The sequence below is a fragment of the Muntiacus reevesi genome, chromosome 6 (assembly GCF_963930625.1).
Source record: "Muntiacus reevesi chromosome 6, mMunRee1.1, whole genome shotgun sequence".
Classification (NCBI taxonomy): Eukaryota; Metazoa; Chordata; class Mammalia; order Artiodactyla; family Cervidae; genus Muntiacus; species Muntiacus reevesi.
Window position 1 is genome coordinate 8704297 of NC_089254.1, and position 22038 is coordinate 8726334.

Here is a 22038-nt window from a genome sequence, read left to right on the forward strand (position 1 = left end):
CTTTGTCTCTGCTCAGAAAGCAATATTTCTGAGCAGCAAATATTTACCTAAAAGGATCCTTGTATTATTTATACTTTGCAGATCATTGATTCAGAAAATATATGGGTACCAAGAGGAAGAAAACAGGCTTCCCTGATGGCTCAGATGGGAAAGAATCTGCCTGCAATGCAGGAGACCCAGGTTCGATCCCTGGGTCGGGAAGGGAATGGCAACCCGCTCCAGTATTCTTGCCTGGAGAATTCCATGGACAGAGGAGCCAAGAACAAGAAAAACGAATCCAAGAGGAAGAAAGCCTATATAACACTCAGCACAAAAGTAAGCTGATGCTAGAACAGAGTTGCTAGTCCTTCGGGAAGGAAAAAACCCAATCCTACAGTGAGCCAGGTGGAATCCAGGAAGAAGGACTGACATCCTGATGAATCCTGATGACAGGATCGTTATGAGTGACATATACAAACTGACCTTTATGGAAATAGGATGTTCCAATTTACATCAAATGATCATTGCTAACAATCAAATTAATAAACATATAACGGTGTCATAGAAGAGTACATGATAATTTTACTCTCTGAATAATAGCTATCATCTGTTGAGTGCCAGGTGCTATGATAAGGACGTCCACTCAACAGCTCAGTCAATCCTCACAAGAACCCCAGGAAGTAGGATTCACTATTATTATTTCCAGTTCATGGCTGAAGACACCAGGGCTCAGAAAAAGTAAACAGTTCTTCCGGTAAGTAAAGAGGTCTCACCAGAAGAGGGAGAGGTGAGATTTGATCTTGGAATTTTGTGTTGTGTGAGTGAAGTTCAACAGGGCAATGCAGCATCCCGGGGCGGGAGGGGGCAAGTTGCATGTGGCCCGAAGCCTGGCTTGGCCCCACCTCCCACCATCTCTCCTCCTCTCTGGGGTGGGTTCTCAGTCTCCACTCTCCCCTAGTCAGTGGCACCCCAGCCAACAGAGGACTGCCCTCCCCAAACCTGCCCCACAGCAACTGCCATCTGGGGCAGCTACCATTCATGCTGAGGGAGGAGGTTAGACCTTCACCCTTCTGCCCCCACAGGGGCCTGGGCACTTCGCATAAGAAGGACCAGTATTTGGTACAAGCCCACTGGCATCTCTGCACGGGGCACAGTGTGTCCAATCCCAATCCAGGCTGACGGCACCATACAGCATTCTGCAGGTGACTCGGCCATCCAGAGATGGAGCAATTCTTGTCATTCTTCTAAATTCTCAGTGTTCAAGTGTTTGCCTGATAGCCTGATCCTAAAGAGGAAATAACTTGAGATGAATATCACCTCTAAATAAAAGATGCTACCAACTTTTGAAAGTTAGCTTTCAGTAGTATATTCCAGGTGCTTTTTCAGCTATTGAAGCAGTCACAAAGAAAAGAGGTATACAAGACTTAAATGGTAATTTTTTATACAAATTTATGTATGTATTTTTGGCCGTGCGGGGTCTCCGCTGCTGTGCCGACTTTCCTCTAGTTGCAGCAGGCAAGCTGCTCATCGCGGTAGCTTCTCTTGTTGCACAGCCCAGGCTCTAGGTGTGTGGGCTTCAGTAGCTGTGGCTTGCAGGCTCTAAGGCATAGGATCAGTAGTTGTAGCGCACGGGTTTAGTTGCTCCACAGCAGGTGGGATCTTCCTGGACCAGGTATCGAACTTGTATCTCTCCTGCATTGGTAGGTGAATTCTTCACCACTGAGCCACCAGGGACGTCCTAAGTGGAACTTCTAATGAGAACTTTATATTATCTGTCTTTCTTTCTGCCATGGCAATTCATTTGCAGGTGTGTTGAATGATTTATGTCCATCTTCATCATGTGAAGAATACTCTAGGCTGCTATTTCTCAAACAATTAAAGTGCAAATAAATCACCTGGAGATTTTGTTGAAATGTAGATTCTGATTCATTAGGCTTGGCTTAGAATCCAAGAATCTGCACTTCTAACAACCTTCCAGGTGGTGGTGGTGCTATTAGTTGATTATAGATCCTTGCATCAAAATATGACCCATGGACCAGTAGCTTCAGCAACACCTAGATGTTTAACAGAAATCCAGGGTTTCTGGACACACCCTCTACCTACAGAAAAGAACCTGCACTTTAACAAGGTCTCTGGGAGATTCACAAGCACGTTAAAGTCTGGAAAGCATCATCCTTGACCTTCTGAATCTATCTTCCTCTCTCTAGTTCTTCCATTTTCCAAAGCCACAGATAAGAAAGAATCCCTGGGACTACTAACTTGCAGATTTATAACAAAGCAGGTCGTAGGAAGGACACATTGAACTTTGTTTTCTTCTTCATCCTGACTCTCCCAAGTATGTTGCAGGATACCAGAATTTTTGCTTACGGTCTGAGAATCATTTGTAGCCTTGCTTTAAATACTGATCTAAAATGTTGGTAGGACCATTATATAGAGGCTGCTAAATCTGTAGAAGGGGGCATCTGTAGGGTGTTGAGGAGTGCACTTGAGTGGGACCAAAATTTTTCAGACCTATTAGGCTTTTTGAGTAGCTGCAAATTATTCATAGCCTTAGATAATAAGAACACACAACAGAGGGTCTCTAAAATTAATGCAATTCACTAGTGAATATTCATACTACTACTTCTGAGAAGTGTAGTAGAATGTTTAGGCACACCAAAAGGTTCCAGAAACGGTCTGGATTCAAATTCTACATATGTCTCCTATGAGCTGTGTCAGCTTTGGTGAATTATTTAACCTCTCTGTGCCTTAGTTTCAGCATTTAAAACAGGTATGATAATAGTACCTATGAAAAGTTTTAGAAGGATTAGAGTAATAAAGCCCTTGGAACCACACCTTGTACATAGTAAGCTTTGCAAAGACATATGAAGGCAAACTTGAAAATATGGCTAATTTTCAATGTATTTTTGTAGGGTCTCAACATTTCTATAATTCAGCTTATTTCAATCTGTTGTGCTATGACCAGGTACACAATTTCCCTTCCATTAGAGAGAAGAGGAACACCCCCATGGTTCTGTTTATAACAATTAACACATTAAGTACTGAGAAGCATGATGAAAGTGGGGCCAACACACATGGCCCCCAAAGGGCCTGAAAGTGAGGCCTTGAGGCTATCTCTGTGTTCCACGGTCAAACACCAGCTAGGGGAAAAAATTCAAAACATGCCTCCAGACTCCCGCATACACAGAAAGTCTTACTGGCATAAAACCAATTTGTTGTACCTCAATATCCAGAGATCATTGTTTTCAGAATGATTAAGCATTTATCAAAAGCTATCAAGGTATTGCGCAAAATGAAGTATAAAACTGGGTGCTTGGCAATTAAATCTCACTCAGTAAATTGGCCAGTGTCAATGCAATAAAGTGCAATATACAAACACTGCTTTTCCACTTAAATGAAAACCGAAGGAGAAAATCCACATAACAAGAGATTTTCAGATTTCAACACCCCTTCTCCACCCAAGATATTGAAGATAGGATCAAATATATTGTGGTATGTGTGTCTGCTGCACTTACAGGCTTTGCACACGCCTGCCCTATGAAGCCAGTTTCCCCTGCGCGCCATCAATTATTTTTTTGTTTTGCCTGGATGGTCCTTGTACCCTTCTCAAGGTGTGCTTCTGGGCAGTACGTGTATTTGACATTTTTCCCTTCTCATCCCTACTTGGCTGTCTCTGGGCCAAAACTGATTTGCAGGCAAGAGAAAAGCACTGAAAATTTCATGACATTTAGATTTAAAAAGCACATGGTAGTGGCTCAATTAGGTTTGCTTACCTAGGATTAAAACCTATTAGCGTTCCAGCATTTTCCTCTCTGTGAGATTCATTTCTGACTCGCGTGCGGGGACTTGCAGAGTGCTTCATTACAGCTCTGGGGCACAGCCGATGCCACGCAAGCCATTAAAAATGAGTTTGCGAGAGTACAAAAAAGAAACCTTTGTAGACGAGGGCCAATTTGTTTCGAAGGCAATGCACTGTTAGAGCATTCACAAAGTGGCAAGCATTAGCTCAGATTCAAGCTATGCCATTTTCACTCTTATTTTTAAATACCAAATGGAGAACTGGGAGAGTCCTTCCTTTGTGACAGCGGCTTTAGTTTCTGCCCTTATTTTCTGCCATTACAGCTCAGTTGAGCTGTATGAACAGCCCTGTGTTTTTTGCCTTGGATAAAAATCCACAGATCTATGTTTGGCCAGGGTCCTAAGGAGAGTCATCATAGTCTCTACCCCTCAGTTTCTTTATATTCAAAATATCTCACATACCAGGCTCACAGGGTGACTGCGACGGATGGGAGAGCTAGTGAATAAAATTTTTATAAGTAAAAATCAGAAAGCGGGTAGAGCACAAAGAATTATTTCTACTGTTATTAAAGCAGGCAAATTTACAGTCTGCCACCTCAAGATGTCCCCACTGCTTGTCTTAGTTTATTGATATTTAACTTGGTTTTGATTAATCCTGTTATTATTTGCATATTCACTGTATCTGCAAGTTCCAAGATAAATACCTTTGGATCAGAGTTTTTCATTCCCAATATTCTCGACATTAATTAGACTGGATAACCTCTTTTGACGGGGGTAGTCTTTCCCTTCTCCAGGGGATCTTCCCAACCCAGGGATCAAACCCAGGTCTCCTACATTGCAGGCAGATTCTTTACCAGCTGAGCCACAAGAGAAGCCCAAGAATACTGGAGTGGGTAGCCCATCCCTTCTCTAGAGGATCTTCCCAACCCAGGAATCGAACCAGAGTCTCCTGCTGCATTGCAGGTGGATTCTTTACCAACTAAGCTATCAGAAAAGCCCTTTGTCCTATGCATACAGACTCCTTGACCTCTACCCATTCGATGCTAGTATCCCTCCCTGCTACCCAACTGTAACAACCAAATATATCTCTAGATAATGCCAAATGTCCCTGGTGGACAAAATCATAAAGTAGAGGACCACTTCTTTGGAGTTAATCAAACTGGTATTGTCACTGGCTGCATTTAGTATTAAGTGGAGAACAGCAAGAGCAATTTAGCTAGTGAAAGCTACAGAAACCAGTGGGAACACCCTCAGATCATATCACAATTTGTACAAGGCAGATAGGAACCAACCCTGAAAGCTAACAGTGGCCACTAAAGTCAAGAATGAGGCTGAGGCTCTCAATAGAAATTTTAGATCAGAATGTGGGAGGAGATATGAGTAGCTCAGAATGCTTCCCAGAACTGCAAGCACATATCTACCTAGCAATAGAAAGTTCCTCTCCTCTCCAGGGGCCTGAGGGGAAAAAAGTGCAGAGGACAGAGCTGTTCAAAGGTAAGAGGAAGGCAGAAGAGGGAAAGGGCTTCCGTGTTGAGCAGAGGGTGACTGAAGAGGAAAGAAGACAGAGGAAAATAAAACAGGAAAAGTGAAAAATAAAATGAGAGCAGGAAGAGCAGGAGAGAAACAAATCAGAGGAAAGAAATGGGAGGAGAGCCTAGAGATATACAGATACTCTTGCTCCTGAGCTTACCTGGAGCTACCTGAGCTGCGCTCTGGCCTCCCCCTTTGTGACTATCTCCCTCCCATTGCTGATGCGGCCCTGGATCAACTGCAGTGGTAACGTGAAAATCACCGTGAGCTGTAGCACACAAGCTAAAAGGTAAGAGTGATAAAATAACAGCTGTTGCAATATTCTGTTCATTAATAAACAACATAAAAAGATGCAAATTATGGTATCAAAGCAAAAAATAGGAGAGGGGCAAGTAAATACGTAAAACTTTCTTATGCAATTGAAGTTAAACAGTTGTCAGTTTAAATCAGGCTGTTATAAATATGAAGTACATTTTGAAAGCCTCATGGCGATCATCAAGTAAACAAACATAACAGAAACACAAATGACAAAGAGAAAAGAATTAAAGCATAACACTGCAAAAAGTCATCAATTCACAAAGAAAGACAAGAGAGGAACTACAAAACAATCAAAAAGCAATTAACAAAATATCCTTATAGCTATGCTAAATGTAAATGGCTAAATTCTCCAATTGAAAGACAGGGTGACTGGATAGGGAAAAAACAAGATCCAACTCTATGCCGCCTCTAAGAGATTCATTTAAGCTTTCTTTATTGACACTCACAGGCTGAAAGTAAATGGATGGCAAAAGATCTTCCGTAAAATTAAAATCATAGTAAATCAACTATACCCCAATAAAAGTTTTAAAGAAAGAAACAGTAAAAAAAAAAAATTATAAATGAAACAGGAGACATTACAACTAGTACCTCAGAAATACAAAGGATCATAAAAGAATATGAAAATTATATACAAATTAAATAATTTAGTAAAATGGATAAATTCCTAGAAACATATAACTTATCAAGACTGAATCATGAAGTAATAGAAAATCTGAACAGATCAATAATGAGCAAGGAGATTGAATCAGTAATGTAAATTTTCCCAACAAATAAAAGCCCTGGACCAGATGGCTTCACTGGTGAATTTTATCAAATACTGAAACAATTTTTTCCAATCCTTCTTAAAGTCTTCCAAAAAAAATTGAAAAGGAAGGAGCACTTCCAAACTCATTTTATGAGACCAGTTATTACTCTGATACTAAAACCAGACAAGGATGCTACAAAAAAGAAAATTACAGGACAAATATAAAGATTCACAGATATATATACTCACTATTAAATTGGGAAAATATGGTCTAGAATTACTAGACCATACAATTGTGTGGGTGGGCAACTGTACCCACACTAAGCAAGTCCTTCTCTTGGCTTAGTGTCAGGCAGGTAGGCAGAAAAAGTAAGAAATTATGAGATCTGAGACAATGTATATTAGTGTTCTTTAGAAAAGCACAAATAGTCCTCAGTTTTCACCCATTCCTGGAAACCGAGTCATAAAGAAGATCATGTTTCCCACTAGAAATATTAAATAATTGGTGGTTGCATTCCTGACCAAATATTCAGCAGCAGGAAAACCATAGATATGAATGACAACATGTCTCAGCCATCAATGATAAACTCTCAAATTATTTAAAACACTTGGCTGAAGCCCCCAGAAAAAATAGGTTGAAATGTATTGCTTGTCCTAAACAAGAACACTCTGTATGTACTTCAAAACAATAGTCCAGACAGACTGATGAATCAACAAATATCTGTTGTATTCAAAAGGTGATTCAAAAATTCAAAAGGTGATTCAAAAATTCAAAAGGTGATTCCTAACCCCAAGAAGTTGACAGTCTCATCAGGAATATTTACATAAATAATTAAAACACAATATAGGAAGGGTTTAGTACCAGAAGAGGAATGCCTGTAACAGCCAGCATTTGTGAACACTTCCTATGTGCCTGGCATTGTTTGAATTGCTTTATCCATAAGAACTCATTTAGTACTCAAGTAAGCTTGTGAGGTAGGTGCTAATCTTAGCTCCCTTTTTTCAAATGAGAAAATGGAAGCAGAGAGTGGTTAGACCAGATGACTCAGATGTGATAGAGGTAAAGTTAAACCCACACAGTCTCGCTCCAGAACCACATTCTTAAAACAATCCTATACTGATTCTCAGAAGAACAGAGCTATAGGAGTGAACCCCTGAACAGATTACTTCTGTCTGGTGGAGAATCCAAAGACCAGTTGGGATTTGTGTTCAACCTAGAAGAATAGATAGCTCTTGAATTTGCAGAAATATGGAGGAAGGCATTCCCAGGGAAGGAAAAAATGTCTGGGAGATTGTTGCTATTGTTCAGTTCCTAAGTCATGTCTGACTCTTTGTGACCCAATGGACTGCAGTGTGCCAGGCTCCTCTGTCCTCCACTATCTCCCAGAGTTTGCTCAAATTAATGTCCATTGAGTCAGTGACACTATCTACCCTTCTCATCCTCTCATCAAGTGGCCAAAGCATTGGAGCTTCAGCATCAGTCCTTCCAGTGAATATTCAGGGTTGGAGTTCCTTTAGGATCGACTGGTTTGATTTCCTTGCAGTCCAAGAGACTCTTAAGAGTCTTCTCCAACATTACAATTCAAAAGCATCAATTCTTTGGCACTCAGCCTTCATAAGGTCCAACTTTCACATCTGTACACGTGGCTACTGGAAAAAACATACCTTTGACTATATAGACTTTGCTGGCAAAATGATGTCTCTGCTTTTTAATATGCTGTCTGGGTTTGTCATAGCTTTCCTTCCAAGGAGCAAGTGCTTTTTAATTTCATGTGAAACATGGGGCGAGTATTGTACCTAGAATCCCTTTATTGATCTTTATTCAGAGAATAGAGTATGTTTCAAAGAAGGCCCCTCACCCTTACCTGTCTTGTAGGCTCTAAATTGGGATTGGCATCCCCAATTACCCAGTGCCTAAGAGAATTCAGAACATAATCTAAGAGTCCCTTCTCTACTCCATCACCCATTATTGCCACCCACACGACTTTCAGGTCCTCCTCCTCCTTCCTCTCCACTCCCACCGCCTCTGTGTAAGCCCTGTGACTTCCCACCTGCACCATAGGGCAGTCTCCTACTTTGAGTCCCCGTCTTCAATCCCAAAACCCTTCAATCTAGTCTCCATGCCAGGGTCAGAAGATCTTTCTAAAATATTATCTGGTCACAGTGCTTCTCCACCTATATAGGATGAATCCATATTTGCTATTGAGGCATAAAAACCCACTTGTGATCAGTGCCTACCTAGTTCCATCTTCGGCAGAAGACGGAACCCCTCAGGTAACCCATGTTTAGCTGCACTGAACTACTTGTTCTCCAAAAGGTAAAAGCTTTCTTTACAGACAGAGACGGTGAAGGACAGGGAAGCCTGACGTGCTGCAGTCCATGGGGTTGCAAAGAGTTGGACACGACTGAGCAACAAAAACAGACAGCTCTCTACCCTAAAAATTCTTCCCCAATCACTCCTCCAACCATCCACCTCTAAAATTCCTGTTCAAGTGATTCAGCCTGGATGCTTCTGGAAATCTTCAATGACCACCTCATGCAGGCGAGGCATTTTGTCTAGGTTCCCACATAGCGTTATTTGAGGCCCTATTTCCCACGTCATACTGTAATTCTTTTTACGTGCTTCACTCACTAGACTATAGACCCTTGAGAGGCTTTGCAGCTCATTCTTACCTGTATTTCCCCTGCTCACCCCAGTTTTGGTAAGTGGGGAAATGATTTATTGGGTTCTAGAATTCTGGGATCATGGACACACACCCAGGTCCAGCCTATCTTAACCACCCTCTTCTTTAATGGAAGGCTAATTACTTCCTCAACTGGCTCTCTTCTTAAACCAAGTTATGATAGCAAGATAAATACATATTATTATCATTACTAATATCTTTCTATTAACATTTTCCAAACTGCTGGACAGAGAAGCTAGTTTAAAATGTTTAAAAACTGGCTAATCCAGATCAAAGAAAGAGATTTATACTTTTTATTTAAATCCGAGGTGCGCCAAATCCTTGAGAACTGACAAAGACATCTTCGTAGCAAATAGAGGGTCACAATCATAAAATTGACATACAGATTCTGTTCATAATCTGGAAATGTAAATTTACCCACTGATTTTTTTACTGTATCTTGGCCATTCTAGCTATTTAATCGTTCCAGTGATTTTCCTATGACATCTGCTTTGTGTTTGCGTCCCTTCCTCCCTAACTGAAGTCCAATCTACCCACACCCTCAGCTGAGTAGCTACAGGATTCTCTCCCCTTCTCTGTTTTTATGTGTGGGGTTTCACTTTCTTCTCCACTGCAAACCCCACAGTTTCCGGGGACTCTTCAGGAAGAGACCCCAGGTGGTGGTGGTGGTGGTGTTCAGCCGCTAAGTCACGTCCGGCTCTGAGATTCCATGGACTGCAGCACGCCAGCATGCCAGCACGCCCCTCCAACATGCAGGTGTGACTTCTCATCTCGCCCCAAAGCTGACTGACAGTGGGTCTTGCTTTGAGGCTGGTGGTGATGGTGTTTAGTACTAATGAGACTACCTACTAGGAATAGTCATCATCAGTGACAGAGTAGTAATAGTAGTAATATTTTTTGAACATGTGCCTGCTCCAGACACAATGCTTTTGAACTGTGGTGCTGGAGAAGACTCTTGAGAGTCCCTTGGAAAGTTAGGAGATCAAATCAGTCAATACTAAAGGAAACCAACCCTGAACATTCATTGGAAGGACTGATGCTGAAGCTGAAGCTCCAATACTTTGGCTACCTGATATGAACAGCTGACTCACTGGAATATCCTGCTGCTGGGGAAGATTGAGGGCAAGAGGAGAAAGGAGCAACAGAGGATGAGATGGTTGGATGGCATCACCAACCACTCAGTGGACATTAGTTTGAGCAAACTCTGAGAAATGGTAAAGGACAGGGAAGCCTGGAGTGCTGCAATGCATGGAGTCTCAAAGAGCCGTTCATGACTTAGTGACTGAACGACAAGAAGACAATCTTCCTGTGGATTATCACTATTAAACTCTTATAGCATTCTGATGAAAGCTAGTAAGTGAAAGAACTCAAGTCAAACTCACACCTGTCTGATTACAGAATAAAGCAGCAGTTCTGCGACTTCTCTGGTGGTCCTGTGGTTAAGAGTCTGCCTTCCAACGCAGGGGTCTCGAGTTCGATCCTAGTCAGGGAACTCAGATCCCGCATGATGCAAGGCAACTAAGCCCAGATGCTGCAACTAAAGGATCCTGCAGCCACAACGAAGGTGCTGAGTGCTGCCACTAAAACCAGACACCATCAAATAAAAAAATCAATCTTAAAAAATGAAAGAGGGAAGTAACTCCTTGGTGGGGCTTATACAGGGTAAATGTGAGAAGTTGCACCTCTCCTTCCCAACCAGGTTACCAGCTCTCCAGCCCTTTTTATCTTCTTACTGCCTGTCTCCCTGCTGGAACACACATTACTACTATGATCACTGTGCACTTTCCTCTGCATTTCTACCTTTTCACTTTGCCAGAAACTCCTGACTCCTATTGCCATTTTGGTTGACCCTCTTTTTTGCATCTTTGTTTCCTGATCCAAGGATTATCTCTGCTAATTAAAAGTATTACAACAACAACAATAACCTTTCTTCATTATCATTTTGCAAAGAAACAGAATTTTTAACACCAAACTAGGCAGTCTCAAATTAAGGAATAATTTTTCAAATGGAATAGATTTACCTTTATAAAAAAATATATCTAGGCTAGATTCATCTCCCAGCAAAGTCTTAATGCTAAAGCCATGTGGACTCCATAACTTCAAAACTTGGATTTAAAACTAAACTTGGAACAAGCTCACAAGCTTTCCTGTGGCAACCAGCCCTGCTACCCATCCTGCCAGAGAGATGCCTCCACCACTCAGGCCTCAGTGAGCTCAAGACTCAGGGGAAATTTAAAGTAGCTTCTCTTCTCGAAACAGTAAATATTATTGACTAGGCTCACCTCCCCATGTCTTTCATGTCATTTATTCTTCAGAGAGTAAACGGCTCTTTTTCTCAGTTACTTTTGGACCTTACATATACTCTGTTCCTTCTATATTATTTTGTGGTCATGGTTTGTTTCCTCCACTGGACCGTGGGCTCCTTGAGGACAAGGATGCTGTTCACCTCATTTTGCTTCCACAGCACGTCGCATACAGTAGAGCTTAGCATACAGTAGACCTTCAATCTGACTGGTGAACAGACTGATCCTTCACAGTAGAGAAACCAGTTCACTAAATAAACGAGAGAAATAGAGTTCAATGAAGTGCTTTGCAGAACAATTGTGTTTATACTTTAAGATGGCAATCATTTTTTAAACACAGCTTTGAAACTGTCTTATTTTCAATAAACAGTAGGTAAACATTGGAATTCCTAGATCTACTCCTTTCCCACTGATGCCCCCTAGCAAAGGAATAAAGCTAGAGACCAGAGGATCCTGTTGCGGTCATTATCCTCTACAGAGAACAGTAAGCATGGACTCTCACCAGTCACAATGGCAGCTAGAGATCTGCTAGTCACTAATGATAAGTCCATGTGGAGTTAAAGCTATGTCTTGTTCCCTTTGGGAGGCCTCATTGCTTAGTATGTCATCAGAGAACATTTACTAGATAATTGATAGATCGAGTCTTTTGGAAGAACTGTGAGTGTCCGAGTTTCTGAGAGTAGAATAATAACCTTAAGTGTTTTTGTTTGGAACTGGTAGACAGGAAAGGGAAGAAGATGAGAAAAGGATGAGCTGATGAGTATATCTGATGCTCAGCAACAGCGATCTCATCTGAAATAAAGACAGCATTTCCAGCCTGTACTGTCTATTTACTCAAGTTTCTCAAAGACATCCACATTGACCAAAGGCTGCCTGCACTCAGTTACCCAGAGTCAGTACTTTCCCAATGCATAAGTCAAGAAACACGAAGGATATGAAAATTGTGCTTCATCACTCTTTTCCATCTTCTCTTCTCCCTGGTTTCTATCTTCTCTATTTCTCAAAGTGATTCATATTTATTCAAATTCTAGAATTAAATACTCTGTCTGCAATACTGCCGGCATTTTGAAGTTCCAAACACATGCTAGGTACTATTCTAGGCTCTGTGTACACTATGATGAAGAAAACAAAGGTCATCCCTAATTTCATGGAGTTTTTCTGGTGGGGGAGACAGATAATGAACAAGGAAACAGATGCATGCACAAAACTTAAGAGAAAAACTATGAAGGAGAAAGTACAGCACAGTAATGGAATAAACAGTAATTTAGAAGGTAGCGTACGGTCACCCTGTAAATATGATGGCCAAGGAAGATGCTTTTGAAGCAATTCCAGTGGTGAAAAGAGCAACACTTTCCCTCTGCCCCAGCCAACTTGCTCAAAGATGTTTGTTAATCAAAGGATCATTCTCAGTTATATTTCCCTTCAGGGAAGGGTTTATGTCAAAGTACAGTGACATATACAGAAGATTTTCTGTAAATTACCATTGCCTAATTAATTTCACTCTGATGTTCACTTAGGAGCTTGTTATCTAGAAAAACCACTGGGTTGTCCCAGTGAATCTCTGACAGCTGCAAGAGAAACTTACTCATTATCAAAGATTTACCCAAGTACCAGAGATCATCTGACAATGTGTTTTACTTTCAATCACCCTAAATGCTCTTCACCCACTGGGATATTGTCTGTTGACATCCAACATCTGTTGTTCATTTCCAAACACTAATCCCTGTGGTGTGTCCTTTGGGTGATCAAGCTTTCTCTAAAGCCACTATAAAAAATTTAAGAAGATTGGAACTCTCCTATTTTTCCATTGACATTTTTACCCCTCGTTTGATTTCAACTTGATTTGCTTTTCCCTTTGCTTTCTTTTTTTTTTTTTTTCTCTCTTTTACTTCTTTCTTCAGGTAGGACTTTTCCTCTCATCCAAGCATATCACACAGCGCTGGCCAGGTGCTTTCAAACTTATAAAACACAGAATTTGAGCCATTTTTTAAAAGAAGAAAAAGTCTGTGTACTAGCATTATTTCATTAAAAAAATAAAATTTTTAAAGGTCAAGTTTATTTTCCTGGGCAAGACATATTTTTCATATTTAGGGTCTATCAAAAGTTCTACTTCAGAGGCTCCTGAGTGTCAGGAACCCCTCCCTCCTCAATGCCCTTTGAAGCCAGGAGTTTAAACCAAGGATAATAAAAATAATCATGCTTATATTTATACTTGTCCAATACCCTTCATTTCAAGGCAGAAGAACAACTTTCAAACCAATTAAACTCTACATGCACTTTTTCTCACATATAAATATTATGACGAATAAGCAGCAGCAAGAGGGTGTTCATCTGCCAAACACACAGTAAGAACTCTGCTAAAACTGGAATGTCTTCATGAACTACTTCTATTATATTTTCCCTCCTACTGCTTCTAATAGCCCCCACCCTATCTTCCAATGTGCTTTAAAGCTAATTGTGATAAGAAAGCCTTCTCTCCACAAATCATTTCAATGATGATTCTCTGAAGACTGACAGCCAACGTGTTAAAAGCCTACGACAGAACAGTTTCATGGAGAATTATACTTTGCTTGACATTCTCATCTTTCCAAATGTTATGGAAGTTTCCTTTATTCATCCAGCCAATGAACTGGGTATATAAATGGCTCTGAAATCAGCAGGCAATTCTGAAACAGTTACAAGAATAAAATCATGGGTTTAAAGTGTTCTTTCTCTGGATCTTTCCCCATGCTCATAGGTTCCTATCTTCTGAGCCTTTGAAAATTCTAGGAGAATCCTTTAATATAAGCAAAATGCTCAAAAGGTAACTTTATCCCTCCCTCTTTTCCTCTTTGTTAACCGGAAGTTTGCTTTCTATGTCATTGACTCTGTTTCTGTCATGTAAATAAGTTCATCTGTCTGGTAGGTTAGATTCCATATATAAGTGATACCATGATATTTGTCGTTCTCTGACTTACTTCACTCAGGATGATAATCTCTAAGTCCATCCATGCTGCTACAATTGACGTTACAACTTCATTTTTTATGGCTGAGTAACATTCTGTTGTATACATATATAAATCCATTCATCTGTCAACAAACATTTAGGTTGCTTTTATGTGTTGACTAAATATTCAGTAAGGCCTCCTTGTCTATAAATTTAATGTGGGAAAAACATTTTTATCACCACAGGAAGGGAAATCAGAATACATAGCCTCTACTAACTCCATAAAAACGAGTTCATCAAGTTAAGAATCTCCTAATACAGAGATCCCACTTTTTAGATTATTTGAGAGTGCTTCCAATCAGAGGAAGGTTTGGGTTGCTTTTCTCCTCCAGGCGAGGAACAGCTCTGGAAGCAGTTTGATAGGGTAGGGGAATTAACTCAGGTGGGCCGAACAAGGGGTTTCCAGCTGTGCCCAGTGAAGCCTCTTCATGAGACATCTTCCAACGGCCCACCCCAGAAGGAGTCGCTGCCTCTGGGTCTGTTTGAGCACTGCCACATTCTGGCTTCCTGCTTAATGTGGAAAACCCATGTTTCTGATTATTTCCCCAAATTTGGCCTGAACCAACAGTGAGTAACATATTGCAAAAGAGCTCCGTGTTGGGCAAGCTGAGCATGGCGGCCCCAGGAAAGGGTCCACTTTGCCCTCCAACAGCCCCTCACAAAAACACATGCCCACCTGCCCGCCCCACGCTAGTCCTGCTAAGCTGTCCTTCTCTTTGCAATGTCTCCAAGCTTGGTCCATACAGCACATTTCATTCCATTAGCATGTCGAAGCCTCCTCCCAGATTAATAATCAAGATGCGAAATAAGATAAAACCTAATCCACAGTCCCTCAGCTAAGAATACTCAAAGCCAGGCTCATTAAACATATCTGTCAACAATGGATTGCACCAGCCTGAGGCCCCAAATTGATTGGAAGTTGGGAAAGGGGTGCAAAGCATTTGGTTGCACAATACATTCAAGGGAAGGGACTCCTTTTCAGGTGTGGCCAGTTAAGTCTGTTTAGAGATAGGCTATATAGTTTTATAGGGAGAAGGCAATGGCACCCCACTCCAGTACTCTTGCCTGGAAAATCCCATGGGTGGAGGAGCCTGGTAGGTTGCAGTCCATGGGGTCGCTAAGAGTCGGACACGACTGAGTGACTTCACTTTCATTTTTCACTTTCATGCATTGGAGAAGGAAATGGCAACCCACCCCAGTGTTCTTGCCTAGAGAATCCCAGGAACGGGGGAGCCTGGTGGGCTGTTGTCTACGGGGTCGCACAGAGCCAGACACGACTGAAGTGACTTAGCAGCAGCATATAGTTTTATAGAGTCTTTTCTCTAGTTGTTAATGGCAGCCAAAGAGATGGAGAAACAGATGTCAAGATGGGAAACAAAACTTCAGGTACCATGTGTATAAAGCTGAAAATCATTCTGAATGGGAGTAAAGCAATACGGCGCACTGGAATCAGACCTAGTGAATTGCTGCATGGATTCAAACACTATTTACTTGCGTCAAAAAGAAGGAAAATGTTGAATTCTGTTAAAGTGCTTAAAGTCACTTTTAGCTAAGGTTCTTATCTATCATCCTGTCATTAGCATCCTCACCGGCCATTCCCCATCACAATATACTTTGTATTTACATTGGGCTTTTCAAGTTCAAAGCACAAAGCAGACACATGAAGCAATTCATCACCTTGAGGGGTCTGCATTGGGTGGAATGTTCCCAGTAAACACACCCCTTAACGTGTCACTGGAGGATCCGCTCGGCAGGAGTGTTCCTGGCCTACAACTTGATGTCATATGTTGGCATTCTGTCAGATTTCAAATACACATTTCCACCTAACAAACTGACAGGCCTATTTTCTGAATCAAAGGAAAAGTGATTTTACTGATCTTTTAGCATTAAGAATCATTCTCTCCATCTGGGTATTTCTGGGTAGTAGCCACATTTTAGACACATCTAAAAGAGAAGAGAGGGGGAAAAAAAGGATAGAGGAAGTAAAATTAAATATATTAATTTTTTTCAATGAGAAAGTGAATGAAGAAAAAAGTAATTAAACCTGAGGAGATTTATAATGGGAAACAGATGTGGGTGTGAAAGTGATTCGAAATAACCAAACGGTTCAAGACATCTTCCAAGAACATGTTTTAATACAAAAATATTTAACAGCACAATAGTTACGCCAAAATTGCTCAGTTTCAAAACTTCATCTGTGTTCTTTACTTTTTATCCTTTGATTAACGGAGAAAAGGAGGACTTCCCATATTTGAGCTGCTTATTAACAATTTTTTATTTATGACGGACAGGGAAACCAGGCATATCTGTTTCACTCTCATGTCCTGGTAGGTTTCATATTCTCCTTCTAATTCCCATGCCTCCATGCTGTTCTATTTGAATTTCCAATGCAGCAGAGGAAATGGCTTCTAAAATATTAAAATCCTTTTTCATTGACTTTCTTTACGGTTTGTGACCACATTTCTATTCAGATCAAGTTGCACAGCTCTTAACTTTGCCAAGTTTAAATTTAAAGTTAGAGCAACTTCATGGTACCCCTAAGTGGATAGCTCTTACAACAAAGAAGAAGCAGTCTGGAAACTGCAGAGAAGCCAGACTGATAGGGTGACTCTCTTTTAAAAATTTTACTCCGCTTTTCAGACTTTTGGAAAGTATTTAAAGGTAAAACTACGCCATGAACAAGGGCTCATTTGGAGCAAGACATCAACCTGAGAAAGGTCTCCAAGAAACAAACTTGACTGGGTTGACTTGGCATGAAAACATCCAAGGCATGTCTCAGGCACAGCCCCAACCCTCACTCCAGGATTTGTCTCCTTACCCCCAATCTTGCCTTGTCTGTGTCCCAATCCTACTTAGGAACCCTATTTATTGTGTCCAGTACTAGGGCTTTATAACTCCCTCCATGAAGACCAAGCAATACAATCTAGGAAAATGAAGCAAACCATTCTTTTTGAGGGAATCAGCTTCTAAAACCCCAGCTTGGCCCCTGAGAAAAATTCTCTGAGAAATTGAATTTGGGGTCTCTGTAGTCTGCCCCTTCCTACCTCAGGGAACTTGCTTGCCTTTCCTTAAGTTGCAAGCCTCACAGCAATGTTACATATAATTCTGATAATTAATGCCTGTACAGTATTTTATAGCTCATAAAGCCTTTTCATATCATCACAAGAGTTCTGTGACAGAAGCTGGGCAGGTTTTGTTTTATCTACATTTTATAGAGGAGGAAACTTCTGTTCAGAGAGACTTCATCAATTGTCTAAGATCATAATTAGTCAAGAAGCCAGAGCCCCAGCTCCAGCCTGCAAATTCCCAATCCTATTTTCCTTTCCCCACAAGTGTTTGTGTTTCTTGAATTCTCTCTCCTGAAAGCAGAGTCATTCTGAGAAGTTTTTATTTTCCTGGTGCCTGTTCATCTCAAGTAGAAGAGGGCCAAAAAAGTTTTGGGGAATTCATTCAGACCACAGTCATTCATTTTGTGTGCAGAGGGGGCCATCTAAACTTTACCCCAACTCACTTTATTTTGATCTGTGTTAGCCTTAGTTAAAGATGGTTTTCAATTCAAAATACTTGTGGAGTATAGTCCAGGCACTGTACTAAGCTCTAAACTGAGGAGACAACAATAAATAAGACCAACACCTAGCCATCCATGGAGGCATTTATAGTCTGAATTAAATATACAGTTACAGTCCAATATAACAAAATGGTCATGGAAGGCTTCCTGGGGAAAGGGACATATAAATTAAGGCCTGAAAAACTGACTTAGCCAAGCATTGGGATTTTTAGAAGTCAGAAACACTCTAAGGAAAATGTTAGCAGAAGAAGGGAAGGGATACCCGAGAGCCATCTTTCCTGGTCTCTCTTCACCTACCATTTCCCATCTGTACACTCCAGAAAACTATAAAGAACCGTAAGTAACCAAACCTGAAACAGCAAGCTGAACAGCATTAAAAAGACTTTTGTCTGAGATTCTTTCATTCTATACAGTTCCTATCTAGGAAAGAAAAACCATAGTCAGCTGTGCGCGCAAGCTAGATTAAGGATCTTTCAAAGGACTTCCATTAGCTTCAAGATAACAATCCAACCACCCTAGCATGGCATGCTGGACCTTCTGTGATCTGGCCCATTTCATTTATCTAGCCACACATATCACCACTCCGTGCTTACACTTATTCTGGCCATTGTTGTTGTTCAGTTGCTAAGACATGTCCAACTCTTTGTGACCCCATGAACTGCATGGGATCCTCTGTCTTTCACTATCTCCTAGAGTTGGCTCAAATTCATGTCAGTTGAGTTGGTGATGCTATCTAACAATCTCATCCTCTAACCATACTGAATGATAATATTTGCAGCTACCTGAACCTACTGTATTATCAGTTCAGTTCACTTCAGTCGCTCAGTTGTGTCCGACTCCTTGCAACCCCATGAATCACAGCACGGCAGGCCACCCTGTCCATCAGCAACTCCCGGAGTTAACTCAAACTCATTCCCATCGAGTCGGTGATGCCATCCAACCATCTCATCCTCTGTCGTCCCCTTCTCCTCCTGCTCCCAATCCCTCCCAGCATCAGGGTCTTTTCCAATGAGTCAACTCTTCGCATGAGGTGGCCAAAGTATTGGAGTTTCAGCTTCAGCATCAGTCCTTACAATGAAGGAAGGAAAGATCAGGACTGATCTCCCTTAGGATGGACTGGTTGGATCTCCTTGCAGTCCAAGGGACTCTCAAGAGTCTTCTCCAACACCACAGTTCAAAAGCATCAATTCTTCGGTGCTCAGCTTGCTTTATAGTCCAGCTCTCACATCCATACATGACCACTGGAAAAACCATAGCCTTGACCAGATGGACCTTTTTTGGCAAAGTAATGTCTCTGCTTTTTAATATGCTACCTAGGTTGGTCATAACTTTCCTTCCAAGGAACAAGCGTCTTTTAATTTCATGGCTGCAATCACCATCTGCACTGATTTTGGAGCCCAGCAAAAAAATAAAGTCTGACACTGTTTCCACTGTCTCCCCATCTGTTTTCCATGAAGTGATGGGACCAGATGCCATGATCTTAGTTTTCTGAATGTTGAGCTTTAAGCCAACTTTTTCACTCTCCTCTTTCACTTTCATCAAGAGTATTTCTAGTTCCTCTTCACTTTCTGCCATAAGGGTGGTGTCGTCTGCATATCTGATGTTATTGATATTTCTCCCGGCCATCTTGATTCCGGCTTGTGCTTCTTCCAGCCCAGTGTTTCTCATGATGTACTCTGCATATAAGTTAAATAAGCAGGGTGACGATATACAGCCTTGACGTACTCCTTTTCCTATGTGGAACCAGTCTGTTGTTCCATGTCCAGTTCTAACTGTTGCTTCCTGACCTGCATACAGGTTTCTCAAGAGGCAGGTCAGGTGGTCTGGTATTCCCATCTCTTTCAGAATTTTCCACAGTTTATTGTGATCCACACAGTTGAAGGCTTTGGCGTAGTCAATAAAGCAGAAATAGATGTTTTTCTGGAACTCTCTTGCTTTTTCGATGATCCAGTGGATGTTGGCAACTTGATCTCTGGTTCCTCTGCCTTTTCTAAAACCAGCTTGAACATCTGGAAGTTCACAGTTCATGTATTGCTGAAGCCTGGCTTGGAGAATTTTGAGCATTACTTTACTACTGTGTGAGATGAGTGCAATTGTGCGGTAGTTTGAGCATTCTTTGGCATTGCCTTTCTTAGGGATTGGAATGAAAACTGATCTGTTCAAGTCCTGTGGCCACTGCTGAGTTTTCCAAATTTGCTGGCATATTGAGTACAGCACTTTCACAGCAACATCTTTCAGGATGTGAAATAGCTCAACTGGAATTCCATCACATCCACTAGCTTTGTTCGTAGTGATGCTTTCTTAAGGCCCACCTGACTTCACATTCCAGGATGTCTGGCTCTAGGTGAGTGATCACACGATTGTGATTATCTGGGTCGTGAAGATCTTTTTCATACAATTTTTCTGTGTATTCTTGCCACCTCTTCTTAATATCTTCTGCTTCTGTTAGGTCCATACCATTTCTGTCCTTTATCGGACCCATCTTTGCATGAAATGTTCCCTTGGTATCTCTAATTTTCTTGAAGAGATCTCTAGTCTTTCCCATTCTGTTGTTAGAAGGTGATAGAAGCAAGGTCCAATGCTGTAAAGAGCAATATTGCACAGGAACCTGGAATGTTAGGTCCATGAATCAAGGCAAATTGGAAGTGGTCAAACAGGAGATGGCAAGAGTGAACATTGACATTCTAGGAATCAGCAAATTAAAATAGACTGGAATGGGTGAATTTAACTCAGATGACCATTATATCTACTACTGTGGGCAGGAATCCCTTAGAAGAAATGGAGCAGCCATCATGGTCAACAAAAGAGTCCGAAATGCAGTACTTGGATGCAATCTCAAAAACGACAAAATGATCTCTGTTCGTTTCCAAGGCAAACCATTCAATATCATGGTAATTCAAGCCTATGCCCCAACCAGTAATGCTGAAGAAGCTGAAGTTGAACAGTTCTATGAAGACCTACAAGACCTTTTAAAACTAACACCCAAAAAAGATGTCCTTTTCATTATAGGAGACTGGAGTGCAAAAGTAGGAAGTCAAGAAACACCTGGAGTAACAGGTAAATTTGGCCTTGGAGTACTGAATGAAGCAGGGCAAAGGCTAATAGAGTTTTGCCAAGAGAAGGCACTGGTCATAGCAAACAACCACTTCCAACAACAGAAGAGAAGACTCTACACATGGACATCACCAGATGGCCAACACCAAAATAAGACTGATTACATTCTTTGCAGCCAAAGATGGAGAAACTTTATACAGTCAGTAAAAACAAGACTGGGATCTGACTGTGGCTCAGATCATGAACTCCTTATTGGCAAGTTCAGACTTAAACTGAAGAAAGTTGGGAAAACCACTAGACCATTCAGGTATGACCTAAATCAAACCCTTTATGACTATACAGTGGAAGTAAGAAATAGATTTAAGGGACTAGATCTGATAGACAGAGAGCCTGATGAACTATGGACGGAGGTTCGTGATATTGTACAGGAGACAGGGATCAAGACTATCCCCATGGAAAACAAATGCAAAAAGGCAAAGTGGCTGTCTGAGGAGGCCTTACAAATAGCTGTGAAAAGAAGAGAAGCGAAAAGCAAAGGAGAAAAGGAAAGATATACTGATTTGAATGCAGAGTTCCAAAGAAAAGCCAGGAGAGATAAGAAAGCCTTCCTCAGCGATCAATGCAAAGAAATAGAGGAAAACAACAGAATGGAAAAACTAGAGATCTCTTCAAGAAAATTAGAGATACCAAGGGAACATTTCACAGAAAGATGGGTTCGATAAAGGACTGTATTATAGATAAGCTTATATATATACACACACACACGTATATATACATTACACACATATATGTATACATGTACATATAAACACATACATATACACATTAAAAATATATCTGTATATATATTACAATTCATAGTAGAGAGATGTTTCTTCTCATCTAAATTCCAGAAAGAGATTGCCAGCCCACATCACTTGGGTTCATGTCTCACAAGTGCTAAGTAGTCCTAACTCTAGACTGGGAAATGTAGTCTCTAGCTGGGTACCCACGTGCTCAGCTAAAACCTGGAAAGTTTAGTTCTAAAATGAAGGGAGAAGCAGATATTGGGAGACAGCAGACAGTCTTCATTG

At 41.1% G+C, this 22038-nt stretch overlaps 1 long non-coding RNA gene across 1 annotated transcript in view; it reads right to left on the bottom strand.

Moving 5' to 3' along the window:
* The window catches only part of LOC136171000 (uncharacterized), a 196553-nt gene that overhangs the window by 17150 nt on the left and 157365 nt on the right, over positions 1-22038 (bottom strand). Inside the window, exon 2 of the long non-coding RNA XR_010663729.1 lies at positions 5468-5545. This is a non-coding gene — a long non-coding RNA (uncharacterized lncRNA). The remainder of the gene's footprint in view (positions 1-5467; positions 5546-22038) is intronic.